Consider the following 17,485-nt stretch of genomic DNA (forward strand, 5'->3'; position numbering starts at 1 on the left):
TTCCAGGTTTGCACTGTTTTCCAGACACCTTCCTTAGAGTCTGCTCTCCTTTAGGGTGGGGACAAATTTTTCCATTCAAATAGCAAATATTTATTGTGCTTCTACCTTGGGCCCTGCATTGTTCTAGAAACTTGTGAATATGCTTTGTGAATAAAAACAAATAAATAAATAAATCTGTGGACTGGTGGAGTTTGTGTTCTAGTGAGGATTCGAAGGGTTTAACTTTATTGCCAAATACCAATAGTGCTCGCTAGGACCAGGACCTGTCTGAGCACTCGACAGGGATGGCCGTACCTGACCTCACAAATGCCCCCACCAATGCCTTGCCCTCTGAAAACCTGTGAGGCTGAAAGCCACGCCCCTGTGGGAAAAGAGCCTGGCATGGAGGGGGAGGCTGTGGACATGTGCTAACCCTGTCCCCTAGGGGCTGCTAGGCTAAGTCTTTGCCCCATGTGTATTTTGAGCCAAAGCAGACACAGGAGGGCAGGTGCGGAGGAAAAAGAGAATCTGGAGGGCTCGTCTCATTTTTGGCAACTCAGCACCCGCCCGAACTGGCACACCCACCGACAATACCGATCCAAAAATGTCTTCATAATCCTCATAACCAACACCTACACGGCCTTTACGAAGGGCCGGCACTCTTTTAAGTGTTCTGCTATATTTTAAAAAGTTTTTTTGTAAATTGTATTTATAAACTGTATTTTATTTTTTTAAGTTTATTTATTTAAAGAGAGAAAACTCACGCGCACATGCACGCGGGTGGGGGCCAAGGGGTAGCGGCAGAGAGAGGGAGAGAGAGAATCGGTTCAGAGCCCTGCATGGGGCTCGATCCCAAGAACCGTGGGATCATGACCTGAACCGAGACCGAGAGTTGGACACTCAAGCGTCTGAGCCACCCAGGCACCCCTATAAATTTTAGTATTTACAATACAATTTATAAATATTCACTTATTTAATACCCGTGACACACTTACGAAATCGCCACTTTTTTTATTCCATTGTACAGATGAGGAAACTGAGCTCACTAACACTTAAGTGCCAGAGGTGGGACTAAAGACACTTCTAACTCCCCGCAGTACTGACTCTGGGAGGGGTTCTGGAAAATGCCATCTTCCGGCACCTCGTGACATTTCTGGTGCTTTATAGCACCTCGTGTTGGTAGCTGGCCCATCTGGACCCAGCTCTGGCTCCCATATCATGGCAGCAGCTTGAGAGCAACACAGAGAGAAGAGAACTGAATTAGGAGTAAAAAAATCAGATTCTAGTCCTAGGTCCCCTCCCTCCTTGTGTATCTTTGGGCAAGAACCTACCTCCCTGGGTTCCATCTCCCCACTTGACAAGAAGGGAGCTATAGGAGGTGACCATGCAGGCCCCTCCTTCTCCAGCGGGGGCTGACTCCTTGGGGGAGGGGAGGGGAGGGGGCCTCAGCATAACCCAGCCTCAGATGCCACCATCCAGGCAGTCAGCGAAGTGACAATGTCAGGCTGAGCCATGAGAAACCACCACACTGTAGGTCAAAAATGGTTGAATTGCACTGATTTCAGATGGTCCCACAAAGGAACCAGCGGCTGACATGGCTTGTGGTCTCGTGGGGGCCCGGGCCCAGAGCAAAGCATCTTACATAAGGAAGCTCACTTCTCCCCACCCAACCCGAGAGGCTGGCTTTAGTGCTGCCATCTAGGATGTAGGGAAACTGAGAAGTGGAGTCAGGGGGGCAGGAGGTGACCTCCTGGAGTGGGTGGCCCCCCAGGTACGAGCCTGGAGCTGCCAGATTCTAGAGCCCACACCCCTAACCACTGGGCTCTGCAGTCATGGGACCCATAGCTGAGACTCAGATCGAAAAGGCTTTCCTAGAAAACGCAAGCAGTCCGGCCTGCCTTCTCTCTCTTGTTGAGAGGACAGCCTTATGGGTGCCTTTCACATCCAGAGGCCTCCATGTGCCCACTTCAGGAAGATACCTTGGCAGCTTAGATGTGCACTGAGCACCCTCTAGGTGCCAGGAAACAGATCAACAGATAAGTGCTGGTCCCTGCCCTCCAGGAACCTCTAGTAATAAGAGAGAACCAATAATTTTGGGAACAAGACAAGAGGCACTCTCTGCAGCTTTTCCCAGGGGAATAGCCCTTGTTCTTGGGGGTTAGATTTGGGGGGAATGTTTGCCTGTTGGCTACCATGTTGAAATACCAGCTCTCCAAAGAGCAGGAAGCTGCCCGCATCTGGACTGCCCACAGCACCAGCAAAGCAAGCATGTGAGGACCACAAGACTGAAGTTCCAGCAGCTTCTTTTCCCAAGAAAACTCTGTTTCCAATGGGTTCAACAACTCAGCCTGGGCCCAGTGCATTGCTGGGATTCCTACCCCGGGCTGAGAAGAGCTTTCTTGATTCCCATGCCAGTATAGGACCACTGAAGCTGCCTTCTCGAAGTCCAGACCAGCTATATAACTTGGGGGCAGAATGAGAAGTTTTCCTGAGCTGACCAACTAGAGCCTTCTCCACATCTTTCTCCATCCGGCAGGTACTCTGGGCTCCCCAAGAACAGAGTGGGTGCCAAGACAGGGGGTTGAGGGTGATGAGCTGTCCTGCTCTTTAGAACTGCCATGGTCTAAGACATTCCCATATCGCTGTCACTTCATAATTACCTTGCACAGAAGAGCTCTTGCTTATGTTAACAAAGGAACAGGTAGGTCAGTTCCAAGAAAAGCTGTTGGTCAGCTTTTGGAGAGTGTTCCGAGTCAGATCCTGGCGCCTGGGTGGGAAGTCAGAGTATGTAGCAGAGGCAGTGGCAGTCCAGCTTCTAGAAGAACAGTGGGGCTCCTGAGTTCCTCTGGGCTCATCTCGAGTCTCAGGGCCTCCTCTATTGTGCCAGTGCCTATATATATCTAAGGGAGGCCCTATTTCTGTCACCCACTCATCTGCCAATGTGCTCCAGGGCGATGCCAGTTTCCAGGCCCAGCCCTGGCCCAGTTAGGACGCTGGTACTCATTAACCAGGAGGAAGTCTGTCCAGGTCCCTGCACAGTCATAGTGAATCAGAATGAGCCATGGACAGCCTGAATCAAGCTTGCTTCTGAAATGGCTGCAACGAGCAAAATGTGTGCCCAGCAGGAACCAAGCTTCCCAAGGCCTGGGACACTTTGGAAGTACAGGGAGGGCAAGAGCAAAGGCTAGAGCCATGCCGGACTCAGCTCCTTTTCTGGCTCTGCCAGGGCCAGCTGGGTAAGGAGGGCAGCTTTCTTGACCTCTTGGACCCCAGTTTCCTCCTCTGAAAAATGGTAGAAAAAACATCACAGTAGATTCCAAGCTGCATGAGAGCGGAGACTATATGCCTCATCTGCTACTACAACCCAGTATTGAGAGAAGTTTCTGGTATATCATCGGTGCTCCATCAGTGCTCATCAACTGAGCAAACGGATGAGGCTACCTTTCCGGGCAGGGCCAATGCCGTGAAGATCATACAAGATAAACCCATTTAAATCTCTTAACCCAGCATCCGGCATGTGGCAAGGACTCACTAGGTGCTAGTACCTGGCAAAGAGCCCTTTTCTTCCGCGCCCACCATACCCAAGCCTAACTCATGGACCGTGAGTTCATTCCCAGAAGGATGAGTCATCCGCGTGTGCACAGCCAGAAAATACAGAGCTTCTTTAACTTATAATGGGGTTACATCCCAATAAACCCATCAGGAGTTGAAAACACCACACATTGAAAATGCATTTAACACACCTAACCTACTGAACATCCTCGCTTGGCCTAGCCCACCTTAAACGTGCTCAGAATGCTTCCAGTAGCCCGCAAGTTGGGCTCATCGTCTAATGCAAAATCGTCTAACACAAAGCCTATTTTGTAATGAACTGTCGCTTAACTCATGTAATGTATCGAATGCTGTGCTGAAAGTGACAGGACGGCTCTGTGGGCACAGAACAGCTGTCAGCGTACCAGTCGTTGACCTTGGGGGTCGCCGGCTGGCTAGGAGCCCCCGCCGACCCGCCGTCACGAGAGAGGATTGGCTGCACATCACTAGCCCGGGAAAAGAGCCAAATTCCAAGCGCCATGTAGGGTTTTCACTGAATGCATACTGCTTTCACACCATCTCGAAGCTGAAAAATCCTCAGCTGAACCATCGTACATCGGGGACCACCTGCATAACCCACCTCGCCTCAGCTCACCACCAGACAGTGTGGCTGAGGCTGAAGGAGCTGGAAAAATCAGAAGGCCGTCCAGCTGGTTCGGAACAAAGTCTTTTCACAGTACCATGAGCTCCAGACGGGTCTGGTAGCTCAGAGCCGGGTGCAGCCACACCTTGGCACGTTCTCTCCCGGGGGTCAGCTCTCTCTGGCTGCCTCACAGCAGAGGTGTCCCCTGGATGGCACGTTCTGGGCTCCCTGTCCTGCTCTGGTCTAGAGCCCTCTCAGTGTTCTCAGAGAGACAGTCGTGGTCTGACCTTGAATTTTTCTTTGAAAAGAGCCACACCCGAAGGCCAGCCTATGTGAAAAGCCCAGTAAACCCAGCCTCCTAGCTCTGACTCATACCCCATGTGTGGGAAGTCTGGGAATCACCTTGAAGCTGATGCCTTTACTAAGTCCTTCTTGTGTTCTGGCTAACTCACTGGGCCACGGAAGAGGTGTTTTAAAAGTGGGTTAATAAGCGTAGGCATAGTGACTGGTGAATGCAACTGCTATCCATCCATACAATGGAATATTAGGTACCAATTAATTAAAATCATGTTTTAAAGGGGAACCTGGGTGGCTCAGTCACTTAAGCGTCCGACTGCAGCTCAGGTCATCTCGTGTCTCATGAATTCGAGCCCTGCGTTACGCTCTGTTGCTGACAGCCCAGATTGGGATTCTGCGTCTCCCTCTCTCTCTGCCCCGCTCACACTCTGTCTCTGTCTCTGTCTCTCTCCAAAATAAATAAACATTAAAAAAAATTTTTTTTAAATCATGTTTTAAAGATTAGGTAATGCATGAGAAAATGCCGGGACGGTGTGGAGTATTAAAAGCAGGATACATGGCACACGAGGTAGGATCCCACTTGTGTAAACGTGTTTATTGTACACGCAAGAATCCATATAAAAATAAACAAAAATTGTATCAAAATACGTACTGCTCTACCCCCCAAACTTAGCACACTGCATGGAACAAAACTAATTAATTTTAATTGACTTTAACTAGTGGGATTACAATGATATCTATTTACTTCCTTGTATTCTTCCAGGTGTATATGAATATTGTTAGTTTAAAAAGGTATTATCTTGGGGCGCCTGGGTGGCTCAGTCGGTTGGGCGTCCGACTTCGGCTCAGGTCATGATCTCGCGGTTTGTGAGTTCGAGCCCCGCGTCGGGCTCTGTGCGGACGGCTCGGAGCCTGGAGCCTGCTTCGGAGTCTATGTCTCCCTCTCTTTCTCTGCCCCTCCCCTGCTTGCACTCTGTCTCTCTCTCTCAAAAATAAACATTAAAAACAGTTTAAAAAAATAATAAAAAAATAAAATACTTTAAAAAAATAAAAAAATAAAAAGGTATTATCTTAAAAACAATGGTAAGTAATATAATGAAAGACTTTAAAATGTGGCTTAAGGGTAGCTATTAACTCTATCCTGGCCAGACCACTGAGTGCGGAAGTACGGTTTTAAAAGGACCTAAAGAGCGTATAGAAATGAGCTTGGGGCACCTGGGTGGCTCAGTTGGTTGAGTGTCCGACGCGATTTCATCTCAGGTCATTATCTCATGATTCGGGAGTTTGAGCCCCGTGATGGGCTCTGCGCTCACTGCACAGAGCCTGCTTGGGATTCTCTCATTCTCTCTCTCTCTCTCTGCCCTACATCCCCCAAAACAAATAAATAAACTTTTTTAAAAAGTTTAAAAATGGGTTTGATTCAGCATTCAAATTTAACTTACATTTGACTCCAAGGGATCAATTGATTAACTGTTCAAAAGTATTCATCGAATACATCCTATGTAGCCAACACCATGCTGACCGAGGAGATGAAGAGAGGTCATGGATGAGGTCCCAGAGCTCCAAGTGCTGATTATCTATCTGGGGGGAAAAGACAAGCACATGAGCTACAGAGGCCAGAGAAGGTAGATATATTGCTCAAATGACCAAATCTAAAGTTGTGTCTATCTAAGCTTTTTTTTTTTTTTTTTTAAGATTTTATTTTTAAGTAATCTCTAGACCCAACATGGGGCTCAAACTCACAACTTTGAGATCAAGAATCACATGCTCTACTGACTGAGCCAGCCAGGTTCTCCATAGCTAAGCATTTTTTAATGCAACATTTTAATATTTCGACAATTTCTATTTAGTTCTTCTTTGACACTACTTTTTTTTTAAATTATTTTCTTCCACCCTAAAAACAAATGAGCTATCAAACCATGAAAAGACATAAAGCGTATTACTAAGTGAAGGAAGGCAATCTGAAAAGGCTCCACACTGTGTGATTCCAAGTCTATGACATTCTGGAAAAGGCAGAACAATAGTGACAGTAAAAAGATCAGTGGTTGCCAGGGATTGTAGAGGTGGGGTGAGTAAGTAGGGGAAACGTAAATGATTTTTTTTTCCTGCAGTGAAAATGCTCTGTAATGTACCAAAATAATAGATACATGTCATTATATATTCATCCAAACCCATAGAATGTACACCATTAGGAGTGAACCCCAATGTAAACTATGGACTTTGAATAATAATGATGTGTCTGTGAAGATTCATTTATTGTAACAAACATACCACTCTGGTGGGGTTGGTGATAGTGGGGGAGGCTGTGCACGGGTGGGGACAGGGGGTAAATGAGAAATCTCTGTACCTTCCTCTCAATTTTGCTATGAATCTAAAACTGCTCTAAAAAATGAAGTCTTAATTTAAAAAAAAATTAATTTCCTATTCTTGTTTTATATAGTTTACTACTTTACCTCTTTAAGCACTTGAAACAGACTTATTTTTTAAATGTCGCTTTTTATATGATTCCATTGTTTTCATCTCCTCCTATGTCAACTCTCATTTTTATGGAACGTTTTTCTTCATATTGGACTTTCTCAAATGTTTTATGATTTGTTACACTAATGTTTTAATCATTTATATTCATTTATTCCTTCATATTGGTCTTCTCCAAATGTTTTATAATTTTTATGTATGAGCTCATCCTCATTGGGGATTATCTTTTGGGGGTGGCGGTGGAGATGCCCCCAGAATTGCCCCAGATTGTGGATGCCTCCCCACAGTTGTCTCAACCTAAGTCTTAAGGGTTCACAGTTTCTCAACTTTTTCTTAATTTCTGTCTTAGAGTATCTGTACTTTGTAAGTGGCAAAAGCTTTAACCCCATGTACAAACCCAGCTTGTTCTCTATTTTCTTTTCAGCGATTCTCTTTCTACCCATGGCCTGGGACTTCTTTTCTTTTTTACGTCTGAGACATAATTCCTTTCTAAACTTTCTGCTGTATTCAGGTCCAGAGTATTTATTCTTGTGCCCTCACTGCTGGGAACTTAAAACAAGCATACACCCTGGCTATGTCTGTACAGTCCCTAATAAACTATCTCACCAGCTAGTAAATAGAAATAGAAATAGAAATAGGTAAATATAGAATTACCTATTTATTTATGGCACCTGGAGATTTACCTTTCTTACTTTTGAGATCAAATATGTATTTGAGATCAAATATGATATATGTAATATATATATATATTTTTTTTTTCCCAGCATTTCTGTATGTTCAGGAAATTTCATGTGACCTTGGGCAAGCTACTGAACTTCTGTATACCTGGCTCTCTCATCGTAAGACTGTAGTGATGATTAAACAAACTAATTCGTGTAAAGTGCTTAGAACAGAGCCTGGCCCAGAGGTGGTCAATAGATATCATGGTAATTATTCATGCTTCTGCTCAGTTCTTTTCCCTGATCAGGCCTTTATACATTTCAAATGTATTTTAAAAATTTTTAACATTTTTTAAAATTTATTTTTTTGAAAGAAAGAGAGAGACAGAGCACTAGTGGGGGAGGGGCAGAGACAGAATCTGAAGCAGGCTCCAGGCTCTGAGCTGTCAGCACAGAGCCTGATGTGGGGCTTGAACCCATGAACTGGGAGATCATGACCTGAGCCGAAGTCAGATGCTTAACCAACTGAGTCACCCAGGTGCCCCTCAAATGTATTTTTAAAATAACCACTACAATTTTTTAAATTTAAAACATTGAAATTTCCTCTCCTCTCTCCACTCCCAAGAGCAAACGCAACACAGGAAGTTAGACAATCTTAAAAGAAATTCTCTTAACAAGGAATTCAACTTCATACACTTGAATATTCAATCTCTGCCAATGCACATTTATAATAGTCATTTTAAAATGATTATTTTGTGATTATTAAGTCCATTAGTGATCTATCAAAAATTATCACCCAGAAAACATCACAAAAGCTTCTGATCAAGGACATCTCAGGTTTTGAAAGGGATTTCTCAGTGCCTTAGTCCATTTGGGTTCCTATAACAAAATACCATAGACTGGGGGTGCTTATAAACAACAGAAATCTATTTCTCACAGTTCTGGAGGGTAGGAAGTTCAAGATCAAGGCACTGGCAAATTCAGTGTCTGGTGGGACCCCTCTTCCTGGCTCATAGATGGCCATAGTGGAAGGGCACAGGAGCTCTCCAGGATCTCTTTTGTAAAGACTTTATAGGTTCCTCATAGGCAAATTCTCATGGCTTAATCACCTTCCACAGATCCCACCTCCTATACTATCACTTTGGGGGTTAGTTTTCGACATACGAATTTTGAGGGAAACAAACATTCAGTCCATGGCACTCAGTATCATCCCAGAATATATTACGGGAAGTAGTAGCTGGTCATTAAAGAGTGAAGGACTCCAACGTGTGCAGAAGTGGAAAAACACCAAGACAACATAGAACAGTGTGAACATGCTGTGACCCCACCTAAGGAAAATACAGATGTGTGTGTGTGTGTGTGTGTGTGTGCGCGCGCGTGTGTATGAGAGAGAGAGAGAGAGGTTATATACAGACAGAACATTTCTAGACTAATGCTCATGAAACTGTTCTCAGAGGTTATGTAAAGTGTTTTTGAGAAAGAAAGTGACAAGATCAGGGCTGTTAGCAGATTCACAAGGCATACGGAGTGGGATGGAGTGGGAAGGACAGGAAGTAATTGAGCCAGGAGACCTGTTTAAAGGACGATGCACTAGTCAGGATAAGAGCTGCTGGAGACCTATTCTGAAGCAGTGAGATGGGGTGGTGGAGAGAAAAAAAAAAAAGAAATCAGATTCACCTTCAAGATGCTACCAATGGTATCCCCAGTGCCTAGCACAGTGACTATACTTACTAGATGCTCACCAAAGGTGTGAAATAAATTGTCTCCCATATGAAAGATCTGACCATTCCTCTCCCAGGACATCCACTGGCCACCTCAAGATGTAAATCCCACAGATCTCATCATCTCTCTTAAGAGCTCACTCACTCAGCCCTGAGCCCTGGGGAGCAGGGTCAGGAGATGGGGACATAAGCAGGTAGGGCCAGGGCCCGCATTCCCCTTGCGCCCCTCTGGCCCTGCCCACCCAGGAGCGTAACCTTCCTGCTCTACCCCTGCCCTCACTCCACCAGGCACCCCACCAAATGTCTGCTTTACTGCAGACACAGCCCTGCACTGGGCGTATGTGGCAGAAGGGGTGTCTCCAACAAGCTTCAGGCTCACTTCCCTTGGGAGCTAAGGGAAGACAAGAAAACTGCTAATGAGGAAGGGGGAAAGCATGCCAAGAAAATCAGATGGAACCCTACACAGATGCACTCACACACACAGGCATGCATGCCCCGGCTACCATAACACTTCACACAGAGGATCTGCTTAAGATAAGGGTTTTTAACAAGTGCAACAATGAAAGGAGAGTGAGCACGAAGAAAAAGAGTTACAGAAGTGTAGCATATAAGGACCAGTTGAAGGAAAGGTGCTCCTGAAGAATAGCTTGTTCGGCGGACACACCCTGAAATGCCTGTATATGTGGAAGCCCAACCAGGAGCCTTTGGTGGTGGGGGACAGTGAAGGCAAGTAGGGATAACTGTATTTATTCTGATATCTTCTGAGCCTAATAATGTGGGGTCTGGCTTAAAGTATCCTGCTGAAATGTTTGTTAATTGAATGAAGGGATGTTTGGATGGATGGATGGATGGATGGATGGACGGATGGATGGATGGATGGATTGGTAGATGGGTAAATGGGTGAATGGATGGATGAGTGGATGATGGATGGATGGATGGACGGATGGATGGATAAGAGACTACTTCTCTCTGGTTTTCAGAGGCAAAACTGAAACCGGTGTTTGTGGTAATCAGATGGCTGCGTAGATAGCTTTTCAAAGATGGCCTGCTTTTTCTTTTTACTTTTCTTTCTTTTCTTTTCTTTTCTTTTTTTTCTTTTCTTTTCTTTTCTTCCTCTCCTCTCCTGTCCTCTCCTCTCCTCTTCTCTCCTCTTCTTTCTTTCAGCGATCCCTACCTACCGGTATTAATGCCTTTGTGTAATCCCCTACCTTTGATTGTAGGCTGTACCTGACGGCTTTCTCCTAATGAGTAGAAGGCAACAAAAGTGATGGGCTGTTACTTCTGTGAGTAGACTACAAAAGACAGAGACTTCCATCTTCCTGGTGACAAGGTGTCATAGTGGAGAGGCCCATGTGGTGGCCTTAGGCCAACAGTCAGTGAGGAGCTGAGGCCCTCAGCCCAACAGCCCACAAGGAACTGAATGCTGCCAACAACCTCATAAGCAAGGAAGGAGACCCTTCCCCAGTGGAGTTTTTTGTTTTTTTTTTTTCAACGTTTTTTATTTATTTTTGGGCCAGAGAGAGACAGAGCATGAACAGGGGAGGGGCAGAGAGAAAGGGAGACACAGAATCGGAAACAGGCTCCAGGCTCCGAGCCATCAGCCCAGAGCCTGACGCGGGGCTCGAACTCACGGACCGTGAGATCGTGACCTGGCTGAAGTCGGACGCTTAACCGACTGCGCCACCCAGGCGCCCCCCCAGTGGAGCTTTGATATGTAATCCCAGCCCCACCAGTACCTGGATTACAGCCCGTGTGAGGCCCTGAGCAGAGAACCACCTAAGCTGTGCCCTGATGCCTGACCCACAGAAACTATGAGACAACAAATGTGTGTTGTTTCAAGCCACCACGTCTGGGATTAATTTGTGGCCAGCAAGAGATAGCGAATACAATGGCTGATTTGATTTACAAAAATGAACATTCTGACGATTAAACTTGGCAAATGGTGGTAGTGGTTAAGAATCCAGGTTCTAGTACCAACTGGGCTAGTCTGAATCCTGGATCCCCAACTTACTAGCTGTGTGACCTTCGGCAAGATGATCAACTTCTCTGAGCCTCTGTTCTGGCATTCTTAAAATGGGTATAATTCTCTGCTCATAGAGAATACACAAGGATTACTTAAAGTGCTTAAATAAAGTACTTAGCTCGGTACCTGTCACCAAATAGAAGGTAGGTGCTAGCAAGAATAATAATAATGGAGCAAGTTCCCTCACAAAACAGCGAGTGTCCCACACCCGGAAGTGATCAAGCTGAGGCATGATGGCAACGTGCAAGAAGTGAATGGAACCCTGGGGGACCCCAAGCCCATTCCCAAGCTTCAGATTCTAGTGCTGTGTGGCTGCCTAGCTATTGCTGAGGGGTGAGGGATCAGGTGTGCCACGGGACCATGGGGCCTATTACCTTTTACCAGGGTTTGGTAATAGCCGTTGCCGGCCTTGACCATGGGTAAGCACCTGCATTCCTGTATCCTCTGGCCAGGTGTTCAGCCTCCACCCTGTCTGGGCCCATGGAGCCCAGGAAGGTAAACACCCAGCCAGGAAGTGATTGTCACGGGCATGGGGCCAGTTCTGAGCCGACGTGGGTCTGGAGGTCAGAAGTGCTTCACAGGGAGCCTTCTCCAGGAGAGGACAAATTACCTGGCTGCAGGCTCTCTGAGACGGGGTGGAGGGTACACAGATCTTGCTGGGGACACGGCAGCTTGCTCTGGGGCCCCGGACAAGACAGAGGAGAGGTGAAGGAGTCATCGAGGGGGGCCCAACCCCCCAGGAGCACCTCATTGGCAGGTGAGCAAATGATCTTGGTATTTTTAATGAAAGAAAATGAAGTAAGAGATGGAATGGGGGTTTTGGCAGGATTGGAGACACCCCAGGCAGGTGCGTGAAAGGGAAGGAGGCCACCACCCAGTCATTGAGAGACAGCCCCAAGAGAGAAGACAGCCCCAGATTTCACTGCGGAGACCAAGTCTAGTCTTGGCTTCACCACAGCCTCCCGGGACTCAGTTTCCCCATCTGTGAAGTGGAGTAATGATCCATTCCAGGCTCCTCTCCTGTGATGGCTCTGGGGGGGCAAGTGAGATTAAAAAAATAATAACCCAGGACTGACTACATAATTTGCAGGGCCCCATGAAAAATGAATTTGTGAGGCCCTAGGTTCAAAATTAATTAAGAATTTCAAAAATTAAGAATGAAAAAATATTAAGAATGGCAACAGTAGAGCATTAAACCAAGTGAGGGGCTTTTCTAAGAGCAGAGCCCTGTGTGGCTGCCTAGGTCACTTGCTCGTGGCTCCAGCCGTAATAAAAAAACGTGTATGTAAACTGTGAAGTGCCAGACAAACCGTGATTACTATGTGCCGTGGCTCAAATCTCAAGGTCAGGAAGCACACCTGGGAACGGAAATCTTAGCCCCGAAGTGGTAGCGCATCGCAATGCTGCCCCCTCTGCCGGGGCCTCTGCTGCTCAGGGTCCCATCTCAAAAGGACAAAAGGTCCGCTCCCCCCAACCTTCCAGACTTGCACACCTGTCTGGCATCAAGCCAAAGCATGGTGTGACTCAAATGTCTGGGGACACCGTGCTCTTGGATGTGGTGGGGTAGTTTCTTTCATTCTGTCTCTCGGTTTGAAATTCGGGACGTTCGCGGTCATTGGCAAAGCTCAGGTAGGACCCGCTGCTCCCGTACGCGTGACCGTTCTGCCGTGTTGTGCCGACTGCCCACACGTGTTTGCCTTTCGGGCAAAGGCTCGTGTCAATCCAGTGAGACCATTGGTGGGAATGTCCCAACTGCCTACCCCCTCCCCGCCCACCATCACATCTCTATCCTCCCCTCTCTGTTTCTCACTCAGGCTTTCTCTTCCTTTTTCATTCCTGCCCCTTCTCCAGTGCCCTTGGCATTGCCCAGCTCACAGCACTGGGAACCAGTGTCTCCGTGGGTGTCCTAAGCTTTCTGGGAAATCAGACATCAGACCATCTCCTCAGCCCCACTCTCAACCCCGCCCCTTCCTGGAGTCCCAAGTGTCATGTCTTGCAAACCCTCCCTTGGGAGGACCCCCTCCTCCGGCCCCTGGAGAGGGGGGCTAGAACCAAGGCAGTGTGAGTAGGGGGCCACAGCTTTGTCCCCGGTGGCCCGAGATGGAGGGAGAAAATTGCCTGGAGAGCCCCACCTTGCCTGTGGGAGGCCTCTCTGGCCTCAGCTGGGAGGCCCAGGGGACTTACATCAGCGGACAAAGCAGCCCAGAGGCTCAGCGGAGGCCGATGTAACAGCCCAGGCTTACTGGCTCCACTGCGGACCCTGTCTGGGCAGCCAGCGGGCCCGCCAGCCCGAGGTCCGGCACCCCCCACGCACATGAGCCCTTTGCCTCCCCAAGTAAGGAGCCAGCTCTGTCGCCTGGAGTTACCCCTGGCACCACCACAGAATGACACAATTCCTTCCTTTATTCCTTCATCAAACAACTGCCGAGCACCTTGGGCAGGTGAGGCTTCCCAAAGGGGCTGGGGGCACAGATGCGACCAGGGTGACGGAGGAGAATCAGAACCCCGAGGCCAGGTTAGGGGCCCTCCCTCCAGGAAGGGGGCACTGAATACCCTCCTCACTCCAGAGATGGGGATGGATTGTGGGGCTCAGAGGCATTTTGGTGTGCTCAGCCAGGAGGTTACATCTCTGAGCCTACCGGCATTTCTTTCCGGAACTCTCCTTGGCGTCTCAGGGAGCTCCCCTCGGCCTCCTCACCTTGGGGTCACCTTTCCCCACTTTGGGAGCTGTGGAGCTCCGGGCATGGAGGAAATACCCAAGGGAAGACTGTCAGCCTGCACCCCTTTCCCTGATTGGCAGTTGTCCTTGAGAGTCCCCAGAGGCCACACTGGGTCAGGGCAAAAGACTGAGCACTAGGGGCGCCTGGGTAGCTCAGTCGATTGAGCGGCCGACGTCAGCTCAGGTCAGGATCTCACAGTCCGTGAGTTCGAGCCCCACGTCGGGCTCTGTGCTGACAGCTTAGAGCTGGAGCCTGCTTCCGATTCTGTGTCTCCCTCTCTCTCTGCCCGTCCCCTGCTCGTGCTCTGTCTCTGTCTCTGTCTCTCTCTCTCTCAAAAATAGATAAACGTTAAAAAGGGGGGGGGGGCATTTGCCTGGAACATCTCTTCGTGTGTTTTTTTGGGAGAGTAGCTCAGGTGGCTAATTAAGAACCTGGGTGTCTGGGAACCTGGGTCAGGCCATGTCTCACTCTTTCTCCCTCAACTGGCCCACCCTTTGGGATGGGGGAATGAAGGTGGGAGTTATCATCAAAGGGATGCGTGGAGAAGTGGCCTTGGAGCTGAGGATCACTAAACAACCTTACATCACTTCTTAATTATTTACAAGAGGAGAATTGATGGGTAGGGTTTCATGTATTATAAAGCAGGCTCTCTAACTTGAAAATAAGGTCATTTTTTTCACACTTACCCTAACTGAATGTTGCAAGCTCTTCAAATAGCACACTCTCGGGAAAGGGACAGCAGAGTTTTAGCAAGGTGGAGCGGGAGCCCCCCAGGGCATGGGGATGGGAAGAGGCAGAGGTGTGGGCCTGGTGAAGCATGAGGACAGGTGTGCTGGAGAGGAGGGAGGGTGGGTGGAGGGGGTCCGCCACCCACGATGCCTGGGCCCCAAAGCCTCCTGGAGATCACAGTGGGGCGTCTGTGTGGCCAACACACCCCACGGGGAACTCACCCTGCACTCGTACTCCAGCACTAGCTGGCCTTGCCTCTGTCGCCTTCACTTTCGGCTGGAGGTTCACACACCAGCACCGGTGTCTCCCACGGCTAGAAGCTCTGCCCGTCAGTTTTCCAGGTCTTTGATGAGTCTAAAAATGGGGCGCTGATTCATTATTATTTAATGAGTATGCTTCCTCCAGAGACAAAGCCTCCAGAACAGGCTTCCCAGAGAACAAGCATCTCGGATGATGCCTTCAAAGGCTCAGAGAAGCCTGGGATCCCCTGGGGCAGGGACCAGCTGGGATAAGGAAGGAAGGCAAGCTGGGCCTGAGGACCCTGACCCCCCAGGTCCTATCTGGAAGTGGCAAGGGTTTTTCTCTGTGGCTGACTCAGGAAGTGTTGCTCAATCCCGAGTACAAGTTCATACGACCTGCTTGTGTCAGTGTTTCAATCCCCCCCCACCCCCCCCAGCAGTGAGCTCCTGCCACACTGACCTCTTAGCACTGCCTTCAGCCAGTCCGTGTTTGCTGCACGCCTGCCCTGGGCCGTTAAGATGTGACAAAGATGGACAACCCCTGCTCCTTTCCCAGGGCCCCTCGGCTGCCTCTCCTCCCCTCCTCACTGCTGTCCAAACAGGTAGGTTAAGAAAACCCAACTTCCACTCACAGCTGATTCACTCGGCATCGCTGAGCCAAAACAGATTCCCATTAAATCCCACTAGTGGGACAAAAAACTTCCAAGCATTTTTACGTTTATAAAACCCTGGCATAATGGGCTTTATTTTTCATGATGCTCTATAGACCTAAATCCACTCATGAAAGTGAGTATGTCTATGAAGATTTTTTTTTTTTTTGCTCTCATCTGAGTGATAAAAACATTCCTTGGTGGATTCCTGAATGCCGGACAGCCTTCTTTTCTCGAAGTTCCTTTTTAAGGCAGTTAGCTTTGAACTTCAAAATGATGGTAAGGTTTTTTTGTTTCCGGAGTGAAAAGGCAGCTGGCACTTGGACAATTTTTCCTAGTGCCTGCGGTATCAGAACTGTTCCCTGGAACGTTCTTTCTACAGTTTTCTGGCCTCTTGGGAACCTGTCCAGAGGCAAAGATCGAAGTCCCTTGTATTAGGCAAACTTGGGTTCCAAGTCAACGGTGAGACACAGAGAGATTCTAGCTGGGGGTCGCAAGGAAGCCATCTTGATGCTCAATCTAATATAAATAGACCCACCTAGGCTGTGTTTGGAAAAACATTATTATTTGTGTATCCCTTGGAGAACTATCACAGAAATTGTCAAAATAAAAGAGCAGGGGTACATGTGCATGCATCTTTTAACTGGGGGCGGGGCACAGGCTTTGGAGGCCAAGGTGGCCATACTCTAACTGCTTGGCCCCAGGCTGGGTCACTGTCTCCTTTTTATCTCTCTCTGAATTCTCTATAATCTTACAAGGCTGTTTTCTCAGGAAAGGCTGTTTGCTCCACGTCAGGATGTCCTAAGTTAAAGGCGGCAAGGAATAGTTTAGAAATCCTGCTCTTTGCCAGAGCCAGGCTGCCTCCGCCACGTTCTGGCTGTGTGACGTTCGCTGAGTTGGCTAACCTCTCTGAACTTCTACGTCCTCCATGGTACACATGGAGGACATGGGGCAAAGGTAGTAATGATCGTTAGGACTGCCCTGAATGTTCCGTGAGATGATGACTCTATCCGGCTTGGCTTTCACTGTTATCCCAATAGAGAAAAAAAACAATAGATCCTCTCTTCTAATATAAAAGTTGACTTAAAGCGGTAGAGTTGTATCAGTTCACATAGAAAACTGAGCACCCAGCACGAAGGTGTACATGAGAACCCTCAAATGTAAAGAGAACTGATGTCCTCGGACAAGTCTGCCCACCTGCTACAAGTGCTTGGAGCCCAGCCGGCTTTGGGAAACTCCCTTCCCCTGATGGCGCCACTCAGGTCTGCCTGTTGTCCGCGGGGGAGATGGTACACCCGCCCAAGGTCTCAGCTCGTCTGACCCAGTAATTATTTCCCTCCAGTGACTATTTCTTGACAAGTGAAGGTACTTTTTCTGGCAAAACCATAATGCTCTAATCTTAAAAAACCGAGTCTGGTAACTGCTGGTATGGAAAGAGTTTGAGGATGGGGCACCCGAGTGGCTCAGTCTGTTAAACGTCCGACTTCGGCTCAGGTCATGATCTCACAGCTCGTGAGTTCGAGCCCCACGTCGGCCTCTGTGCTGACAGCTCCGAGCCTGGAGCCTGCTTCGGATTCTGTGTCTCCCTCTCTCTCTCTCTCTTCCCCTCCCCGGCTCATGCTCGTGCTCTGTCTCTGTCTCTCTCAAAAATAAATAAACACTGAAAGAAAGAAAGAAAGAAAGAAAGAAAGAAAGAAAGAAAGAAAGAAAAAGAAAGAAAGAAAGGGAGGGAGGGAGGGAGGGAGGAAGGAAGGAAGGAAGGAAGGAAGGAAGGAAGGAAGGAAAGAAAGAATTTGAGGAAATCGATGGTGGGTGAACC

At 48.1% G+C, this 17,485-nt stretch overlaps 1 protein-coding gene across 8 annotated transcripts in view; it reads right to left on the bottom strand.

Moving 5' to 3' along the window:
- NEU2 (neuraminidase 2) overlaps positions 1-17,485 on the bottom strand; it is an 87,823-nt gene that overhangs the window by 4,853 nt on the left and 65,485 nt on the right. For 5 of the 8 annotated variants that reach the window (XM_053903628.1, XM_053903621.1, XM_019445538.2 and 2 more), the window contains one exon: positions 14,999-15,131. The exons of 2 other annotated variants lie outside the window; for them this stretch is intronic. The gene's annotated coding sequence lies outside the window, so the exon portion shown is untranslated. Of the gene's footprint in view, positions 1-2,639; positions 2,990-14,998; positions 15,132-17,485 lie in introns of those variants that run through there. One more of the 8 variants, XM_019445537.2, reaches the window with a different exon arrangement.

Source organism: Panthera pardus, unplaced genomic scaffold, assembly GCF_024362965.1.
Source record: "Panthera pardus isolate Hobbes unplaced genomic scaffold, ASM2436296v1 HiC_scaffold_10, whole genome shotgun sequence".
NCBI lineage: Eukaryota > Metazoa > Chordata > Mammalia > Carnivora > Felidae > Panthera > Panthera pardus.